Source organism: Juglans regia, chromosome 6 (genome assembly GCF_001411555.2).
Source record: "Juglans regia cultivar Chandler chromosome 6, Walnut 2.0, whole genome shotgun sequence".
Lineage (NCBI taxonomy): Eukaryota > Viridiplantae > Streptophyta > Magnoliopsida > Fagales > Juglandaceae > Juglans > Juglans regia.
Genome location: NC_049906.1, coordinates 31783218 through 31803241, shown reverse-complemented (window position 1 = coordinate 31803241; position 20024 = coordinate 31783218). Strand labels below are relative to the sequence as shown.

General features: G+C 36.7%; 1 pseudogene; it reads right to left on the bottom strand.

The window, feature by feature from the left end:
• Window positions 1–16120: 16120 nt before the first annotated feature.
• Window positions 16121–18770, bottom strand: LOC118348732 (annotated as a pseudogene).
• Between the last annotated feature and the right edge of the window lie 1254 nt (window positions 18771–20024).

Below are 20024 nucleotides of genomic sequence, written 5' to 3'. Positions count from 1 at the left end.
TAACAGGTACTTGCGCGAAAGAAAACCAGCAGAAGAAAACTGGCAACACTTCCGCACCAATTAAACTCATCTAGCTCTTCCGCCTAATTGAAGGGAGACCCTATTTATCAACTCTGATCATGTGACGCCCCAAATTCCGCTTGGGATCGGACGGACATTTGAAGTGTCGAGACATGTAACACAAGGTTACATGCCCCCGTTCATGACATATAAGATGCAATATTCCTAACATGCATATAGCATTATGCAATATTCGCAGCGGATAATTTTTTTCTTTAGCAATACTATGCACCAAACCAAAATATCCCAAATACTTACAACATACTTCATACATAATGACGTACTAAACAACTGAGATCACAACACTAGTCCAAAATGGTTGTGATCAAAAGAGTGTTGGAGATTGAACACCACAAATACAGGTAGTAACCTAAGGTAACTACTGTACTACCATCTACGTCACACCATCGCTTAGTCAATCATTTCCAATTGGTCGATTCTCGATTCTCCTTCAGATCTTGTAACAAAATCTACCATTCGGGGGGAATGGCAGTTGAGACTACCACAGTGAGATTTGATTACAAATCTCAGCTAGTTAACAGGAAACTTTCACATAGGTTAATGATGCATGCATGGCAGTAAAAGCATAAATGTATAATCAAATCATAAGTAATCATAGCATAACTTGACATACAACATAACATAACTGGCATAACTTAAATTGAAACTGAAGCTTAGCATGAACGTGACTTGAAACATAACATGGACTTGAAACATAGCATGAACGTGAACTTGAAACATAACATGGACTTGAAACATAACATAAACGTGAATTTGAAACATAACATGGACTTGAAACATAACATGAACATGAACATGCATAATTTGGACATGGACTTGAAACATATTCTTGTCTCATGGGATTACCATGATTGCGTGAATGTAAACTTGAACATAACATAACGTGAAACATGACTTGAACTTGGAATCTTATTCAATAGACTTAATCATTAACGTGACCATATGGATGCTACACAAGTCCCCTTGAGCCATGTGTCCCTGTCGATTACCGCATCACATCACAGGTGTCTATACCAGCTGTGAGTGCGTTAATACGTACTCCACAGTTGTTGTGGCCCCACGTATTGTACGTGTCACAATTGCTGTGTCTCACATAGTGTATGCTCCACAATTGTTGTGGCCCCATGACTTATCTATTTGTGCCACACTTGCTGTGGACACACGTAATATAATGTGTGGCACCATCGACGTTAGTGCCTGGCGCGCTCCGGTGACCAGCTGATTAGGCCCCATTCGCAACCTGTTAACTGTACTTTGTCAACCCAGGGAATTTCACACCTATTTAGACACTCCAGCGTGAACAAAGGAATTCCACTAGGATATTACCCCATCCTAGTGGTTAGGGTCGTGATTGACATGAATAACTTAACTGGCATATATGACATTTCGTAACGTGACGTAACATGAACTTGACATAAAAGACAAAAGTCCTGACGTAGCATAACGTGACATGAACGTAAGATGACAGACATGACATACTTCAAGACATAAATGTAACATAGTACATTTCATAACATGGCATACATGTAACATGCAACATTTCGTAACATGGCAAACCATATAGCAGACAACATTTCTTAACATGGCATAACATATGACAGTGAATATTACATGACGTGAAATACATGTAACAGATGGCATACTTAACATGACATACTTGCAATGTATAGCAATATGTAACATAATATCTTGTGTAACAGATGAATTATTCATGACAGAATAAATTCTGTGTAATAGATAAATATGTAATGACTTGGCATGACACATATGATAACATGCATACATACACTTTAGTTTCCTTACTTATCACTCATACACATTAAACTGATAGTAAGTTAAAAGCTAACTTACCTCGATCATCGCGCTTCGAGACAAAACTCAAGTGCGATCACGAGAAACTGAAAGTAGTAATTTCTAAAAATTAGAACTTAATCACTAACAATTAGGAATATGGATAAATATCAACTTAGAGTAAAATTACCATTTTACCCTCTACATGTGGAAAAATGACCATTTTACCCCTAACTTAAGGATTTTGCATCCTAACTCCAAAAATCACCAAAATTTACATACCTTATGTAAATTTTGTCCTAAACTCAAATATCAATTCAGAAAAATTTAAAACTAAACACAACCATTAAAACTCTATAGGGCTGAAACTTACAAAGGCTATTTCCTTTGATTTTTGTTGTAGTTCTTTCAAATCTCAAAACTCATGAGTAAACCAAAATTTTTCTTCTACTATACTCATAACATATTCCTAAGAATAATCATGTTTTGAATAATGAACAAAAGTCATCAAAATCACTAAAACCATACTTGAACTTTTTGCTTTTTCTTCTAAGTCCAAAACAGAATTTTGTTTCAAACTTGTTTTGATCAACCTCTTGATCCATGACTTATAAAGAAGCGATCTTCAAACCAAAACATCACATGGTTCAAAAAGGTGTCCTAAAACAGATCCAAGCTTCAAACTCAAGATCACATGGGTAAACATCAACCAAAACATAAATTTAGCCAAATATCTCCTTGCATAAAATTTCATACCTTCAAAACTAACTTCAAATATCATCAAAATAACATTCTAACATGTATATAAGAGGCTTAGGATCTTCCAATAAAAATATCAAAGCCATTGGAATAAGATTAAACCATAATAGATTTAAACTTTCGCTAAACAGAAACTGTTTTTCCTCTTCCAGTTTCTAAGTTTCTAGACCTATGAAAATATTTCACCAAAACTTTTAATGATGCAACAAATCCTCAACCAATAATCATATACACATGTTAACAGTACTCCATAAAAATTTCGGACCAAGATCTATTCATTAGCTTGGTCAAAACTCCAAAATATAACACACTTTCTAGTTTATCGCCCAGAATGACCTTTTTGGGGTCTAAACAACTTTTTACCATTCAAATGATCTTCAAATGGAACAAATAAGATATCCACATAAACTAGACTCCAATAGAAACAACTTTCATGAGAAAACGTTGCGAGGAAACACTTTACAAAAGCTTCAAAATAGGCATTCAAAAGAGGTAAGAAAAACTGTCCGAGAGTGTCTTTTGTGTTCTATGATGGAAAAGTGTAAACGAGAGTTGCTTTTCGTGTGAAGTGGACTGGAGAGCCTCTTACAAAAGTTATGGAAAGTGATAGGACTGAAGGCAGGGTTGAGTGTTGGCCTTTTCTTCCCATAAAAATCAGTCCAAGATCTTTTCTCAAGGTGGAGTGTAAGAGTGAATGAGTGAAGTGGCCCTTTAGCTATGTATTTCAAGAACCTTCTAGGCCCTTCTTGTAAAGATCTGGCCAGCCAAGTGGGGGTACAAAACTTAGCCATGAAGCAATCATATGGTGACCAAATTCGTGGGCCTTAATGGGCCTAAACCAAATGGGTCTAAATTTTGGGGTTTAAAGAGGGTTTGGGTTGCTATCAAGCCCAAATCCAATATCACTTGGCCCAATCAATTTTTCAAGGTTAGCAAGGTTGGATAATGATGTTCAAACATAAATTTGAAGGATTAATAGTATGTGAAAGTGATTTAATCAAATGATTAAACACAATGCTAGAAATCAGATTAGAAAGGGTTTAGAGGCCAACTTTAGGGTTTGGGGAAACCGTTTAGGGTTTCGGTTTCAACCAAGCTTTTGGGCTTTCAATTGGATTCCCACCATTTAGGGTTTCACTAGGATGGAAACCCACTTTGGTCTGGCACAATTTGGTTGAGCAAATGAAATAAAGTTTTGCTTAAGTGACATGATCTCACACCTTGATTCCTTCAAATCCAACAAACGTTCCTCATGGTACCAAGTGTCTAAAATTATTCACTAAGTGTGGCTAAGATCTTGCCAAGTATCCAAATAAAACTTCTCCAATCTAATTTGGATATTCCACACTGTGATTTTAAAACACTGCAATTGGTGCGCTTATCGAGGTTACTATTCACTCCAAAAAAGTGAATCATAAACTTAACACTAAAATTCCTAAATATTTATATTAACCTATAGTGAAAATATTTTACCGAAATTCAACCTCAAAGTGCTCATAAAAATAAATTCACAATTTACAACAGACGTTTCGTCCGGAATTATGAAAATAGGCTATTGCAACATAAAATCCTAAATAATCCACTGAGTCTAATGGCGTGGACCATAATGCATTCTGACACTTCTAACCACCTCAAATAAATAAAACTTATATTTCTAGCACCATAGTGAGTGATAACACTGACTATATTGACAGACTAAAACCTATGCGATTGGTTGATTCGTAAAAACTTATGGGGTTTTTACTAGATTCCTGAAGTCAATCGAAATTCAACCAATGAATTTCTAGCGGGCTATTACAGATCAAACCCCGCAACAGAGGAGAGACCTCACTCATGCTCTTCCATTCCACTTCACCATCGCTTGCCCCCCTTCTAGCTAACCAATCCGCAACCACATTTCCTTCCCTACGAATGTGCATAAACCTTATATCCATATTAATGAGCAGAAGTTGCAATTCCTCCCAAAAATCCTCCAAATACCAACCATGACAGAATCACTTTAGAATCCATTTCAATATCTACTGCACTGAAATTCATAATCTTACAATGTTTAACACCCTCCATTAGCACTCGTAACTCTGCATAAGTACTGTTACCATACCCAAGATTCTTTGAAAATGCTAACAACAACACTCCATGCATGTCCCGAATCACACCTCCAGCCCCTGACACACCTGGATTCCCTAGACTACTTCCATTCGTGTTTAGCTTCACACGGCCTTGTGCCGGCTTAGACTAGGCTATATAATTAATTTGTTTTTGCTTGATTGGGACTTGATGTATATTGAAACAATTAAGAATGCAAAAGTCAGTCTGAGTGAATTTCTTAGGCTTTGAAAACCCTTGACAGATAACACCTACCCACTTTTTGATAGATTGCCACACAACCTGACCAGATTCAAACTTCCCTTCCATACAGGCCTTACATCTCCTAGTCCATAATCTCCACGAAATAACAGTAGGTAATACACCCAAAATGACACCTGTTTGAGAGGCATATGAAGCTCTCCGAAACCAACTAAGACAGGTTTCATTCCAATTTCTTCCAATTGGTAGACCAAGCATAACTCCAGTTTTTTTCCAGACCTCAGCAGCCACTTCTCCATCAAATAAAACATGATTTAAGTCTTCATATTTTTCTTGAATACAGCAATTGCATCTCGAGACTAAAGGGATGCCAATTCTCCGAATTTTATCATCCACTGCTAAAGCTCCATGCCATGCCTTCCACATTAGGACAGAAAAGTTTTTTGGAAGTATGCTATTCCAAATCCATTTATGCCCCTCAAAATTCTGGCCTCTAACTCGAACACATTCCCAAGCTGATTTTGTTGAAAACTTACCACTTTCACTAGTAGTCCAGATTAACAAATCACTTCCTTCCTTACAATTTGCAATAACCTCTAGTACCCTCTCTGCATTCTTAGTCCCCACTAGCCTCTCTAACCGAACCATATCCCATCCTCTATCCAATTGACAATCTTTAATCTTCAAAAGAGGTTGCTCACTTACCAAAAAATTTTCAGCAAGAGGCCCCTGATCCAGCCATTTATCATACCAAAAAAATACATTTCCTTCTCGAATTTTCCATTTAGAATTACTCAAAACTGTAGGAATACTTCTAACAATCATCCGCCAAAAACTTGTACCATTTTGAGAATCCAGAAGCATCAAAGGTTTATTCCCCACATATTTCGAACGAAAAAAGTTTGTCCAAAGAGAATTTTCATGCATCAATTTCCAGGCAAGTTTTAAATGAAGAGCCTTTTGCATTTCATCAAACGATCTAACACCCAAACCTCCTTCTTCTATTGGCTTACAGATATTCCTCCAAGCAACCCATTTTTTCTTACCCTTTCCATCCCTTTCTCCCCGTAAAAAAGAGCTCATTAACCGATTTAATGAAGAAATAATTAACTTTGGAACTTGTAAAACTGCCAATTGATGTAACGCCATACTAGCAAGAACATGCCTCAATAGAATCACTCTTCCCCCCGCCGAAAGTAATTTCATTTTCCAACCACTAAATGTATCAAACCCTGTTGGCATGTCCATCTTTGGGATTAAGACCACATATGAAGACGTATAAAATCTCGACCATTTACCTCCTCTAAAAAATTCTTCCACCGCTGCCATCATATCCATCTTAATAATGTCCCATACACTCTTAAAAAAACCCGATCCAAAACCATTCGGCCCCCGCGCACTATTAGAAGGAATGGAATCCAAAGCATTTTTCACTTCATTAATCGAAGGAACTGCACCAATTGCCTCATTTTCCTCCACTGATATAACGAACGATATAATATGAGATAAATCCGGCAAACTGTCCTAACCTTCTTTTTGTAAAAAATTAGTGAAATAATTTACTACACTTAAATGGATCTCCTCAGGAGATCTCAAATAACTTCCATCTTGAAGCCTCATTTCCGTGACTCTTTTTTTTCTTTTATAAGATAAATACGCATGAAAGAAAGATGAATTTTGATCCCCTTCCGCACGCCATTTAATTTTTGCCATTTGTGCCAATCTAATTTCTTCCCGACTGCGCCAATTAGCTAATTCCATATTTTTAAGCACAAGTTCCTGTTCGATCCCCGGGTCCCATTTCTGTTGTAGCTCGTATTCAAATTCCTCAATTTGGGTTTCTAACCCCTGAATATGAGCTTCGGTTCTTCGAAAGATACACTTATTCCATTCACGCAAAGCACCTCTTAATTTTTTAAGTTTAAAAGCCAACTTCAGAAGTCCCATTCCACCCACTCCCTCTTTCCAAATTCTCCCCACAAACTCATGAAAATCTGGATGCTCTATCCACATTTGTTGAAACCGAAATGGAGAAGGTCCATACAAAAAAGGTTCAGACTGAAATTGAATAAACGTAGGTGAGTGATCTAATGTTGATCTCGATAAATAGCAGTTATTCACATTAGGGAATCTTGTCAAGCAAACTAGCATTTAATACCCTCTGTCCAATTTTGCCCAACTACGTGATAGCCCTCTTTGGCCATTACACCAAGAAAACCTTCTTCCCGACAATTTCATGTCCATTAAACCACAATTTTCAATCCAACTATTAAAATCCTCCATTGCCATTCTCGATCGTGGTCTACCACCTCGACGTTCCGAATCTTCCCTTATAATATTAAAATCCCCTACAACAATACAAGGTTCATTTCCTAGTGTTTGACCATTGAGGGACTCCCACACTTCTCTCCTTTCGACCATATTACATTTGGCGTAAACAAAGCAACAAATGACAGTAGTATCTCCAACACCAACATGAATTAAAATATATTGTTCTTTACAAAGAATCGGCTGAACTGAAATATCATCTTGTCAAAGCACCCAAATCTTACCAGCCTCCCCATCATTAGTAATAAACTTATCCATGTGTAGAAACCGTAAGACATCCTGCACCTTATCCAATGAAGCAAAAGGTTCCATTAAAGCAACAATTTTTGGTTTTAATTTCCTAACCAAATTTTTTAATCGACCTCTAGAAGTTCCAAACCCTCTAATATTCCATGATAAAATTGGACCAATCATATAGAAAATTTATTAGGCCGAGAACTCACCCGATTCGAACTCCTAACCTTTTGAAATATTTTCCTAGCTCCTTTTCGCTTAATATCAGCACCCTCATTGTCTGAAGCATAATCTTTTTGTTTAGAGAAATTTTCCACATTTAACTCCGTATCTGGTTCAGAGACAGTATCCTCCATACAATTATTCTTTTCAGGATTCTCCTCTGGTATTATTTCCAGTTCCGAGTCTTAAACTATCTGCTCTACTCCCTTTTCAAAATTCAAATTACTTTCCAAATTTTCCTTGTTTACAAATTCAGCAAACCTCACTTCCAGCAACCCCTCCCCTTCCAAATTCACCGTATCATTCATTTTCATTCCATCTATTTCTTCTTCTTCTATCTCCTCTACATGATACTTGTAACACCCCGTATTTTAGTGTATTTTTTTTTTTTTTTTTTTTATATTGAAAGATTATTTGTTATTAACTTAAAATTTATTCTCTTGTTTTAAAATTGTTGGATTTATAGTTGTGTTATTTTTATGATTTTAATTCTGTGAAAATTATTTTTGAAGTGCTTTCTCTAAATTAATTATTTTTATGCGTTTAAATTTCTTCTCAAATTAAATTAACTTGTTGTGGGGTTTAATTATTTATTTTCATTTTAATCATTACGTTTGAATTATTTTATTTTACTTGCTGTTTTAAAATCGTTTCCGTTGGATCTTTTTTGTGACCCAAGATTTGAGGATTTGGACCTTATTTCTTTCCCTACATTTTTTCTCTTTCCTCTTTTCTTTTTCTTCTTTTTTTTTTCTTTCTTTCTTTTTCTTTTTCTCCCCCTGCTGCCCGCGCGGACGTCTCTCTCTCTCTCTCTCTCTCTCTCTCACGCCGTGCAACCGTTCCTCACCCAGCCCACCGCCGTCGCGCCGCCGTGCGCGACACCGCCCACCCCATCGTGCTCCCCACCGGCCGGCGACCTCCCTCTCCGATTTCCAGCCCCAGCCGCGCTGCCGTTAGCCTCCACGCACCACACGAAGCCGCGGCATTCCTTGCGCCGCTGCGCCGCCATCGCGCCACCTCCGGCCACCATCTCTTCACCACATCATCCTCGACCTCCTAGCAACCCTTTGGACCCAACCCCACCTCCGATCTGTCACCGGTGAAGCCCCACCATCAACATTTCCGTTTTGGGTATTTTTGCACTTCTACCGCCTTTTGCGCCGCCACCCACGGCCAACCACCACCACCATTAGCTTCACCGACATCCCTAAGCCCTACCCTATCAATCTCGGGTCTTCGTTTGCACCCGTTCAAAAGTGGATTTTTGAGACCCACGGCCACAGTGCATTTGGCACTGTTTTGTTGCTGCGTTGCCGCTTCTAGCACCTCCGTGATCTTTCAAAAATTTATATTATAGCATTGTAAATATTTTTCCCAAAGAACTTTTAAGATTTAAATATATTTCTGCGCTAATTCATATTTACTGTGAAGTTGTTGGTTATGCCGGACTGAGTCCGAGGAGTAAGGGGGGTCGATTGGATTAATGGTTGAAAGAATATTTAGAGAGGAATTAATTTTCTTTGTCGAGTGCAGTTTAATTTTTGGAGGTATTAGTTTATATTTTCTGTTATGGAGTTGTGAATGGGAAGAAGTGTGCTTTGTTTAGTGTTGGTTAAATTGTTAGTAATTGTTTGGGACTGCAAACCGTTGGAATAAGTGTGAGTTATTGGAATTTGAATTGGCATTGGTCTTGATGCTTGTATTGGACAATACTGAGATTGGTATAGAATATTTTGGATCGAAGTGAGGGCTGTCCGGATTGTTATTTGACTGTTGGAGTTTGATTAAACTTGCTGAATTATGATCTAGAGTTTGGGTCTTGAGTTGTCTAAGATCAACTTTGTGTTGTTGGACTTTAATATTTAGTTTATATTATTTTTATGAATAGGTGACGAGATGGATAGAGACTGTATTCAAGTCATAGATAATGCGCTGCAGGAGTCGGGTAAGCGGGGTTCCTATGCTGGGTTTTATACAAGCTAATAAGACTGTGGTTGATTTTATGAAAACTTGCATAATTTGTGTTGTGTTGGGAACTTATGAAAACAAAGATCAACCTCGGTCACTTATCTGCATTATTCATGAAATCCGTGTGAAAAAGGAAAATTATATTCTGACATGCATTGTGTAGACATGAGCTAAATTTTGTCATGTGGTTTCTGAAATCTGGAAAAAGAGCGATATTGGGAATATGAAAAGTTGTGCATTTATTTGTTCTGGCTTTTGTGTTCAGCGTGTGTAAACTGTTCTGATTCTGTTTTGGTACTCTATAATTTTTTGATATAATATCTGAAAACCTTTGGCATGGTGTACTGGTTTTCGTATCTGACTCTGTCTCTGCTTTGCTCTGCTCTGCTCTGTTATGCTCTGCTCTGTTTGGGTTGGTACCAACTTCTCTGTCTCTGAGTGCACCCACTTTGGAAACAAAGTGGTTTTATTGTGGTCTTTCCTGTGTGCACACTTGGGGCTCCGAGAAGAATAAAGGAAAGATTTCACCTCTGTCTCTGCCTGGTTTGGCCACCGGGGTTAGCACAACCCTACCACGGGGGTGAAACATGGTCTCTGCTCTGTTTGATGCTCTGTTTTGATCTGATGATGATACTCAGTTTATGTTATGCCAAAGCACTAAGGGTTTTACTTGTCTTAAAACTATCGCTCTGTTACTTTTGAAAATATGTTATGTTCTGCATGTTAACTCTGGAAAATATTTTGTTCTGCATGTTCTACTTTGTAAATGCTCATGTTTGCACGCTAGCATATGATTTCTGCTTACTGAGTTGTTGATAACTCACCCCCTATCATTATAATATTTTTCAGATGATGTGGAGAGTCTAAATGAGGACCTGGATTAGATTGCTGTTTGTGTTTAAGCTGAGCAGATGTTGCTAGAAGAAGGACTTCTGATGTTCTGAGTTTTAATCTCTTTGAGTTTTAGTAATATCTTGGGTTTCAGTGAGATTTATGAAATTATTGGTTGGGTTGTTATGACTACCGGGAGGTTATGGACCCCTTTGATTTATTTTTATTGCATTAAAGATTGTGTGGAGTCTGTAATGAGATTATTGAGAAGATTTGAGATTGATTTCATTTATGAAGTTTTTTGGAGATTATTCTTCGAATGTGTTGGGAGACATGATTATGAGTGACAAGTAGTAATTCTCCAAGCCACCCGGGTTTGGGGCGTTACATTTGGTATCAGAGACAGGTTAGAGATTCTGCATACTATAAACCTTGGAGGTTTAGATATCTGTGGGTTTAAGAAGAAACTTCAGATTTGAGGTGTAGAATTTTAAAGAATAAGAGATGATTATGTGGATATTTAAGATTTAGATTTTTCAGACTTTATGATTGAGTTTTGAGATTTGGAGATTTTAGATCCGACAAGCTTACTTGGTGGACTATAGGAGATAATCTTTATTAGATTAATTTAAGGTTTAGATTTTTGGAGGTTAGATTTTTAAAGACGAAAGAGAGTTTAGAGCGATGTTGGGTTTACAATATGAGATGATAGGAATGACTATATGAGTTGGTTAAAGATATGGCTAAGAATGGGTAAAACCATATGTGCAGTACCAGAAAAGTTTAAAGGTTTAATTGGAAATTATTGTTTTTATTTAAATTGAATTTATTTGGTTTTGTTTGATTTTATCTTATTTGAATTGAAATTATGTTTTTTTTTTATTTTATTTATTAAGTTTATTTTGTTTTGTTCATTTCGTTCGAAGCTGAAAAGCGGGTTAAGGATTAAGTTATGGCAGGATGATGGTACGATTGAGAACGCTATTGTTATAGTTAGCAGAGTATACTTGAACTTTTATCAACTTGGTGTGTATTTATAATATCAAGGTTTGAAAGGAACGGCATAGTCTGGGTGATCTATTTGGAGAGTAAGATATTTGAGATTTTCGATTTCATGGATGTATGACACGAGGCTTTGGAATAGAAAATTTTAAGTTCAACAAACTTTAAGGATAGACTTACGGAAATTTCACCAAAAGTTTAAGGTTTTACAGATTTTAGGGAATGATTGTTATCATTTAATGTTTTAGATTTTGAAAACTTCGGGAGTCGATTGTTTTATTATTGGATATAAGTTCATCGATCTTACAGATTTTGGAGAATGATTCTGATGTAATTTAAGGTTTTAGAATTACAGATTTGAAGGACTGAATGTAAATGAGATTTAAGTTTTTTAATTTTGCAGGCTTGGTGTGCTAGCTGGATTTATTTTGGACATTGGTTAGTATGTGACCATTATTATGGGGTTGATCAGAGTTGAGTTATAGATATAGGGATTTTCAAGGAGATTGCTTCTTTGGGGATTGAAAGTATTGATCTAGTTTGGATAATGATTGTTATTAGTTCGGGGTTTTAGTGGCAAGTTATGGGATTAGATCCATATCAGATTCAAGGATAATAGTTGGTGCAGATTCAGGAATGAATTCTTGGTGAATTTGAGGAAAGTGTGTAATAGTGTATGGTTTTAGAGATCAAGAATTTTCTACCAAGTGTGGTGAGAGTTTTATGGCTAGTAGGCGTTGAGCTACCTCGTACTCAATGGTATTATGTTGTGTTATATTTAAGGATTCAAACCTTATGCTGATCTTAAGGAATTAGAGATTAAACTTTTGGTGGTGCGGAATTAGGATATAATTCTTGTTGATTTTGAGATAATAGGTCTGGATGATGGAAATGTTTATTGATGGTTAACTTTGGAAGTGGCTAATAGGTTACCAACTTGTAGAATTCAATTAAGGTTTGTGAGTTTTAACATAGGAGTCGATTGAGGTTAGCGCAGATCGTGTTACGAAAATAGTAATAATCATTGGGATTCCTTGGATGTTGTGTAAAGGCTCTTGTGGAAAGATGAGATTTTGGATAGCATTGCCACCCTAAGAATATTGGACGTGTTGTGCCACTGGGGGACTAATACGAGTATGATGGAATTGCCTATGAAAATAGACTTGAGAGAACATTACTCATGCTTGTTGGGAGTTGTTGATGGTATGGTCTTTTCGAGCGTGTTTTGAGTTGTATCTGATATCCTGCTTTAGCGTGATGTTTGACCTTACAAATTTCGAGGACGAAATTTTTTAAGGGGGGAAGGATGTAACACCCCGTATTTTAGTGTATTTTTTTTTTTTTTTTTTTTATATTGAAAGATTATTTGTTATTAACTTAAAATTTATTCTCTTGTTTTAAAATTGTTGGATTTATAGTTGTGTTATTTTTATGATTTTAATTCTGTGAAAATTATTTTTGAAGTGCTTTCTCTAAATTAATTATTTTTATGCGTTTAAATTTCTTCTCAAATTAAATTAACTTGTTGTGGGGTTTAATTATTTATTTTCATTTTAATCATTACGTTTGAATTATTTTATTTTACTTGCTGTTTGAAAATCGTTTCCGTTGGATCTTTTTTGTGACCCAAGATTTGAGGATTTGGACCTTATTTCTTTCCCTACATTTTTTCTCTTTCCTCTTTTCTTTTTCTTCTTTTTTTTTTCTTTCTTTCTTTTTCTTTTTCTCACCCTGCTGCCCGCGCGGACGTTTCTCTCTCTCTCTCTCTCTCTCTCTCTCTCTCTCTCTCTCACGCCGTGCAACTGTTCCTCACCCAGCCCACCGCCGTCGCGTCGCCGTGCGCGACACCGCCCACCCCATCGTGCTCCCCACCGGCCGGCGACCTCCCTCTCCGATTTCCAGCCCCAGCCGCGCTGCCGTTAGCCTCCACGCACCACACGAAGCCGCGGCATTCCTTGCGCCGCTGCGCCGCCATCGCGCCACCTCCGGCCACCATCTCTTCACCACATCATCCTCGACCTCCTAGCAACCCTTTGGACCCAACCCCACCTCCGATCTGTCACCGGTGAAGCCCCACCATCAACATTTCCGTTTTGGGTATTTTTGCACTTATACCGCCTTTTGCGCCGCCACCCACGGCCAACCACCACCACCATTAGCTTCACCGACATCCCTAAGCCCTACCCTATCAATCTCGGGTCTTCGTTTACACCCGTTCAAAAGTGGATTTTTGAGACCCACGGCCACAGTGCATTTGGCACTGTTTTGTTGCTGCGTTGCCGCTTCTAGCACCTCCGTGATCTTTCAAAAATTTATATTATAGCATTGTAAGTATTTTTTCCAAAGAACTTTTAAGATTTAAATATATTTCTGCGCTAATTCATATTTACTGTGAAGTTGTTGGTTATGCCGGACTGAGTCCGAGGAGTAAGGGGGGGTCGATTGGATTAATGGTTGAAAGAATATTTAGAGAGGAATTAATTTTCTTTGTCGAGTGCAGTTTAATTTTTGGAGGTATTAGTTTATATTTTCTGTTATGGAGTTGTGAATGGGAAGAAGTGTGCTTTGTTTAGTGTTGGTTAAATTGTTAGTAATTGTTTGGGACTGCGAACCGTTGGAATAAGTGTGAGTTATTGGAATTTGAATTGGCATTGGTCTTGATGCTTGTATTGGACAATACTGAGATTGGTATAGAATATTTTGGATCGAAGTGAGAGCTGTCCGGATTGTTATTTGGCTGTTGGAGTTTGATTAAACTTGCTGAATTATGATCTAGAGTTTGGGTCTTGAGTTGTCTAAGATCAATTTTGTGTTGTTGGACTTTAATATTTAGTTTATATTATTTTTATGAATAGGTGACGAGATGGATAGAGACTGTATTCAAGTCATAGATAATGCGCTGCAGGAGTCGGGTAAGCGGGGTTCCTATGCTGGGTTTTATACAAGCTAATAAGACTGTGGTTGATTTTATGAAAACTTGCATAATTTGTGTTGTGTTGGGAACTTATGAAAACAAAGATCAACCTCGGTCACTTATCTGCATTATTCATGAAATCCGTGTGAAAAAGGAAAATTATATTCTGACATGCATTGTGTAGACATGAGCTAAATTTTGTCATGTGGTTTCTGAAATCTGGAAAAAGAGCGATATTGGGAATATGAAAAGTTGTGCATTTATTTGTTCTGGCTTTTGTGTTCAGCGTGTGTAAACTGTTCTGATTCTGTTTTGGTACTCTATAATTTTTTGATATAATATCTGAAAACCTTTGGCATGGTGTACTGGTTTTCGTATCTGAGTCTGTCTCTGCTTTGCTCTGCTCTGCTCTGTTTGGGTTGGTACCAACTTCTCTGTCTCTGAGTGCACCCACTTTGGAAACATAGTGGTTTTATTGTGGTCTTTCCTGTGTGCACACTCGGGGCTCCGAGAAGAATAAAGGAAATATTTCACCTCTGTCTCTGCCTGGTTTGGCCACCGGGGTTAGCACAACCCTACCAAGGGGGTAAAACATGGTCTCTGCTCTGTTTGATGCTTTGTTTTGATCTGATGATGATACTCAGTTTATGCTATGCCAAAGCACTAAGGGTTTTAGTTGTCTTAAAACCATCGCTCTGTTACTTTTGAAAATATGTTCTGTTCTCCATGTTAACTCTGGAAAATATTTTGTTCTGCATGTTCTACTTTGTAAATGCTCATGTTTGCACGCTAGCATATGATTTCTGCTTACTGAGTTGTTGATAACTCACCCCCTATCATTATAATATTTTTCAGATGATGTGGAGAGTCTAAATGAGGACCTGGATTAGATTGCTGTTTGTGTTTAAGCTGATGAGATGTTGCTAGAAGAAGGACTTCTGGTGTTCTGAGTTTTAATCTCTTTGAGTTTTAGTAATATCTTGGGTTTCAGTAAGATTTATGAAATTATTGGTTGGGTTGTTATGATTACTGGGAGGTTATGGACCCCTTTGATTTATTTTTTATTGCATTAAAGATTGTGTGGAGTTTGTAATGAGATTATTGAGAAGATTTGAGATTGATTTCATTTATGAAGTTTTTGGAGATTATTTTTCGAATGTGTTGGGAGACATGATTATGAGTGACAAGTAGTAATTCTCCACGCCACCCGGGTTTGGGGCGTTACATTGCTGTGCGCAGAGTAGCTCACACCTAGAAGGTGCAACATGTTCTTTTGCGACTGAGTAGAGATGCTGTGCATATAAATTGTAGTGCTGCAATGACACAGGGCATACCGACATGCCATGTGTAGCACTGCCATGGTGTGGCACACAAGGGAAATGTACCAACACGAATGACATTGCCCTGGTGTGGCATGGGCGTGCCACGAGCTGGCCATGCGGGCTCCGCGCATCACTTTGAAAAGAAGTAGGCAACGGCCATGCTTGGCCGTGCAAGTGGTTGTTAAGTACCAGAGCTATGAAATTATCTCTTTTTTTTTCAGTTTTTTTTTTTTCTTTTTTTGTTATTCAATACAAGTCCTCAATCAAATGTAAGAAAGAACCGATAAAAAAAAAATTTTAATGCAAAAAGCTACGAAAACCATGATGAGAACCGATAAAAAAAAAATTAAATGCAAAAAGCTACGAAAACCATGATGCACATATATACTGGCATGGAGCCGTAAGATCAAGTTTGCATATGATTAAAGCACTCAAATGGGGGTTCATATCAATGAGCCAGATGCCTTAATACACACCACTATTTCGCACACATCTGTATTCAGAAGTGTATAGCATCAAGTTTCCATGTACCCATATATATTTGCGACACAGGATTTAGTTCAGTAATGCTATATCCTAGCTCATGCCCTGGCTGTTATCTTTGGTGCATCAAATGACACTTCACTCGCTATTTTTGCTCCCCTTTCTTTTGCCATGTATAGCCCAACATGATGCATAAACTCCTGCATGCATGTAACACAATAACATCATCTTTAAGCCTTCGAATTGCATTTCTATGATAGAAACGAAACCAATGTGTAGTATAGTGTTTTCCTATTGGCTTTGACAAAGAAGGCATTATTTTTTAATTCCTATTTCAAATTCTCTGTAGTTAGTGCCTTATGTTTCCAAGTTGCTATGATGTCTACATCTGTGGAAGAGCCAAGTTTAAATTCGATCCTCGTTTGTTCTATGTGAAGACAGAGTATTGGAGGAAGTTAAAGTAATCCCAATACATATTATTGCTTGGAGATATGAAGACAAGCTTAATGAAGTAGTACCTGGGGATGAGCTAAAGCCCCTTTGGTGTCTCTGGCAACATGGAGAGGAATGTCAAATGTGGCACATGCCCGAGAATACACCACCACATCCTGTAGAGGGGTGAGAAACCCAAGGTTCCTTGCCGATAATGTAGAGCATACGAAGTCCAGCACACATATATCAGTGCATATCCCGACAACCAGTAACTTCATCAACACAAATCAATCATGCTAATTAATAAGATCAAACAATTAGGAAGAATAGCTCTCAAAGGAATTGTTTTAAGCACTAACAGATTTGATCTGATTCTTCTTCACCCAATCCACAAAAACATTGGAACCATCAGCCTCAGTTGAACCCAAGTATCCATCAAAACAGTCCTTGCGCCTTATTGTTACATTAGGTTCATTCTCTATCCATCGCAGAGCTGCAGTTTAGTGGAAGAAAAACCAACATCAGATCAGAGTAAAAGAGAGGGAAGTTTATTCCTACAGCATGTGTTTAACACAACATGTTGGCAAACTTGGGAGGGTTTTAACAAGGTATAATCAATATCCAAAAAACAGAACAACCATGGTGAAACATCCCAGAAAAGTGGCCGACAGGGAGGGGGAACAACCGCAGAAGAGTAACTCCATATACAAGTTCTCGTTTGTTACACATGTGAGATAAGATAAGAGGAAAATTAAATAAAATATTATTGGAATAAAATTTTTGAATGTTACTTTATTTTGATATTTGAATAGTTGAATTATTATTATTTTTTATTTTGTTTAGAAGTTTGAAAAAATTGTAATGATTAAATAAGAAGAATTGATATGGTTTGTAAAACCGGACCTTAGAGTGTGTAAGCACCTAGTCGTCCATTTCGGAAAAAAATGGATCCTGCCATGAAAAAGTGATGTTCCTTTAAACCTTAAGACAGAAATCATGTAGAACTACAAAGCGAAAGGTAAATCCAAACACTAAGAAAACTACATAGAATGAAACCTACGGTGAATCTAAAAACATAATAAAATGAATCGTTCATTGGGATATTAACGTAAGGTGTTGCAATATTATCTCAATTTGGCTTTTCTATCAAGCATACATAGAAATTTAGAATGATGTCAAACTCAAATTATATGTGCGTCATTCATTACTGATAAAAGTAGTCTTCTTTGGAAACCCAAATCTAAACATTTTCAACACTACAAAAAGCAGAACAATCATTTTAACTGCAAAGATTTGTCTTGTTTCATGTACTCACTACACATACAAGGAACAAAATTGGACGAGGAATTATTATAGAGATAGCAAAACTAAATACCAGGAACCAGATTTGACTCGTCCGTGCCAGCAATACAATGAGGAGGATATGGTTCCTCCGCCTTGTTTGGATGATGAGAATCAAGAAATGCCATAATTGGCCATTTCTTCTCACAAAACAATCTAGCCAGTCTTTCTGATTCTTTGATCATTCCAGAAATCTGGCTGTTAGGCTGTCTTGGTGCCTGAGAGTACATGAACATCGTTAGATTCTGGTAAGTAAACTTTCAATTTTAGAGCTCTTGCTTGTTGAACAAAATCTTGTAAACAGTTTAACCAAGATACAATTTCTTACTAGGATCCATGATTTGAAAGAAAAAACAAAAAACAAAGCAGAAACCAATCGAAAACAAAGCTGAAAACATGAACTTTGGTGACATATATTTCCATCAGTGGGAGATAGACAGATAAAAAACAAAAGGCATTAACTTCCAAGAATTTAACAGAATAAAACCAGAAGACATCAAGGAATTGATTAATATTTAAAGTATACCAGATTTCCAGCACCAACAGTGCAGAAACCATTTATGATGTCAACAAGAAAAGACCGGTGAGTGCATCATCGGCCAAAAACACGGAATCCTGCTCAAGAGGAATCTCACCCTTCAAAAGATCAATTGTCGGAGACACCATTTTAATTTCCAGTTGCTTGATTCACTTATTCCCAGATCACATGTATATCAACGAAGAGTAAAGAAAGTTGAAAATTCACAGATATATATATATATATATATATATTTCTATATAAATTAGTTTGATGCTGGTTGCATTGCTGGTGCAACATGTCGACTCTTATCTGATTTCTATTTTCCATGCTAAAATCCAAAGTTGAAAATGTATTCAGGCTTTTTCTTTCATTTTGGCACAAAAGTCAAGAAAATATTTTGTATTGGGGCAGAAACAAGCGCATGTGTCCAAGAAAATCTTCGTCATGCACCCTTCCAAATATGCATGATTGTCCGAGTGTAGATTCCTACGGTTTTTTTTTTTTTTTTAATCTATATAATTTAAGAAAAAATCTATTCATCATCCAAATTTTCATCATTCTCCTATCATCCCATGATGTGGTATTAAATGATAAATTCACAAGTAAAATATAATAAATAATCTCCAATCATTTAATGCCACATCATAGGATGATAGGAGGATGATGAAAGTTGGGATGATGAGTAGCATTACTCTATTTTTAAACCCTCTAAGTCACTTTCAAATCTAGCAATAAAGATTTTGCCGAGTCAAGCATCTATCATGTCCATAATTGCGATACTCCATATGAGATCTCATATTACTTGAGAAAGAAAAATTCTTGCTTTTTATAAAGTTGCAATGGGGTATCACAATAATAATCTATAATTTAATAAATAAATTATATATATTATATATGGGTAATCCAACTATATCGTTTAGATACTGATCCAAATATAAAAGAAGGGGCAGTACTTCATTTTGAAATAGAAGTGTGAAATTATGGAATAAATGTTCGGTTTTTTTTTTTAAATGATCTTAAGAAATATTACAAATAAAAAGAAATTTTATAAAAGAAAACTAAAATATTGACGCAGTTGCATAATTTTTTTTTTTTTTTATGTGATAAGGGAGATTTATTTTATAATAAAAATAATTTTACAGCCTGACATAACATATCAAATAAACATGAGTGTGTCAATTTATTTTTATAAAATTCTTTTACGGTTAAAGCGCCATTTCTCTTGCGACTTTTCTATGTCTATGTTTAATTAAGCCTAGTGAACATAATATAATGTCGATGCTTAATTGCTTACTTCTTGAAATGTTAGGTACGTGGTAGATTGGACTTCCATTTAGGATTAATATAATTGTCCTTTTATTAAATTATAAATTAATACAAATGATCATCATGACTTCAGAAACTTTAAATTGTGTCCCCATATTTTATATCAAATGATTATTTAAACGATTCCAAGATGAAAATTCTTTGATTCGATCTCTTAATCAAA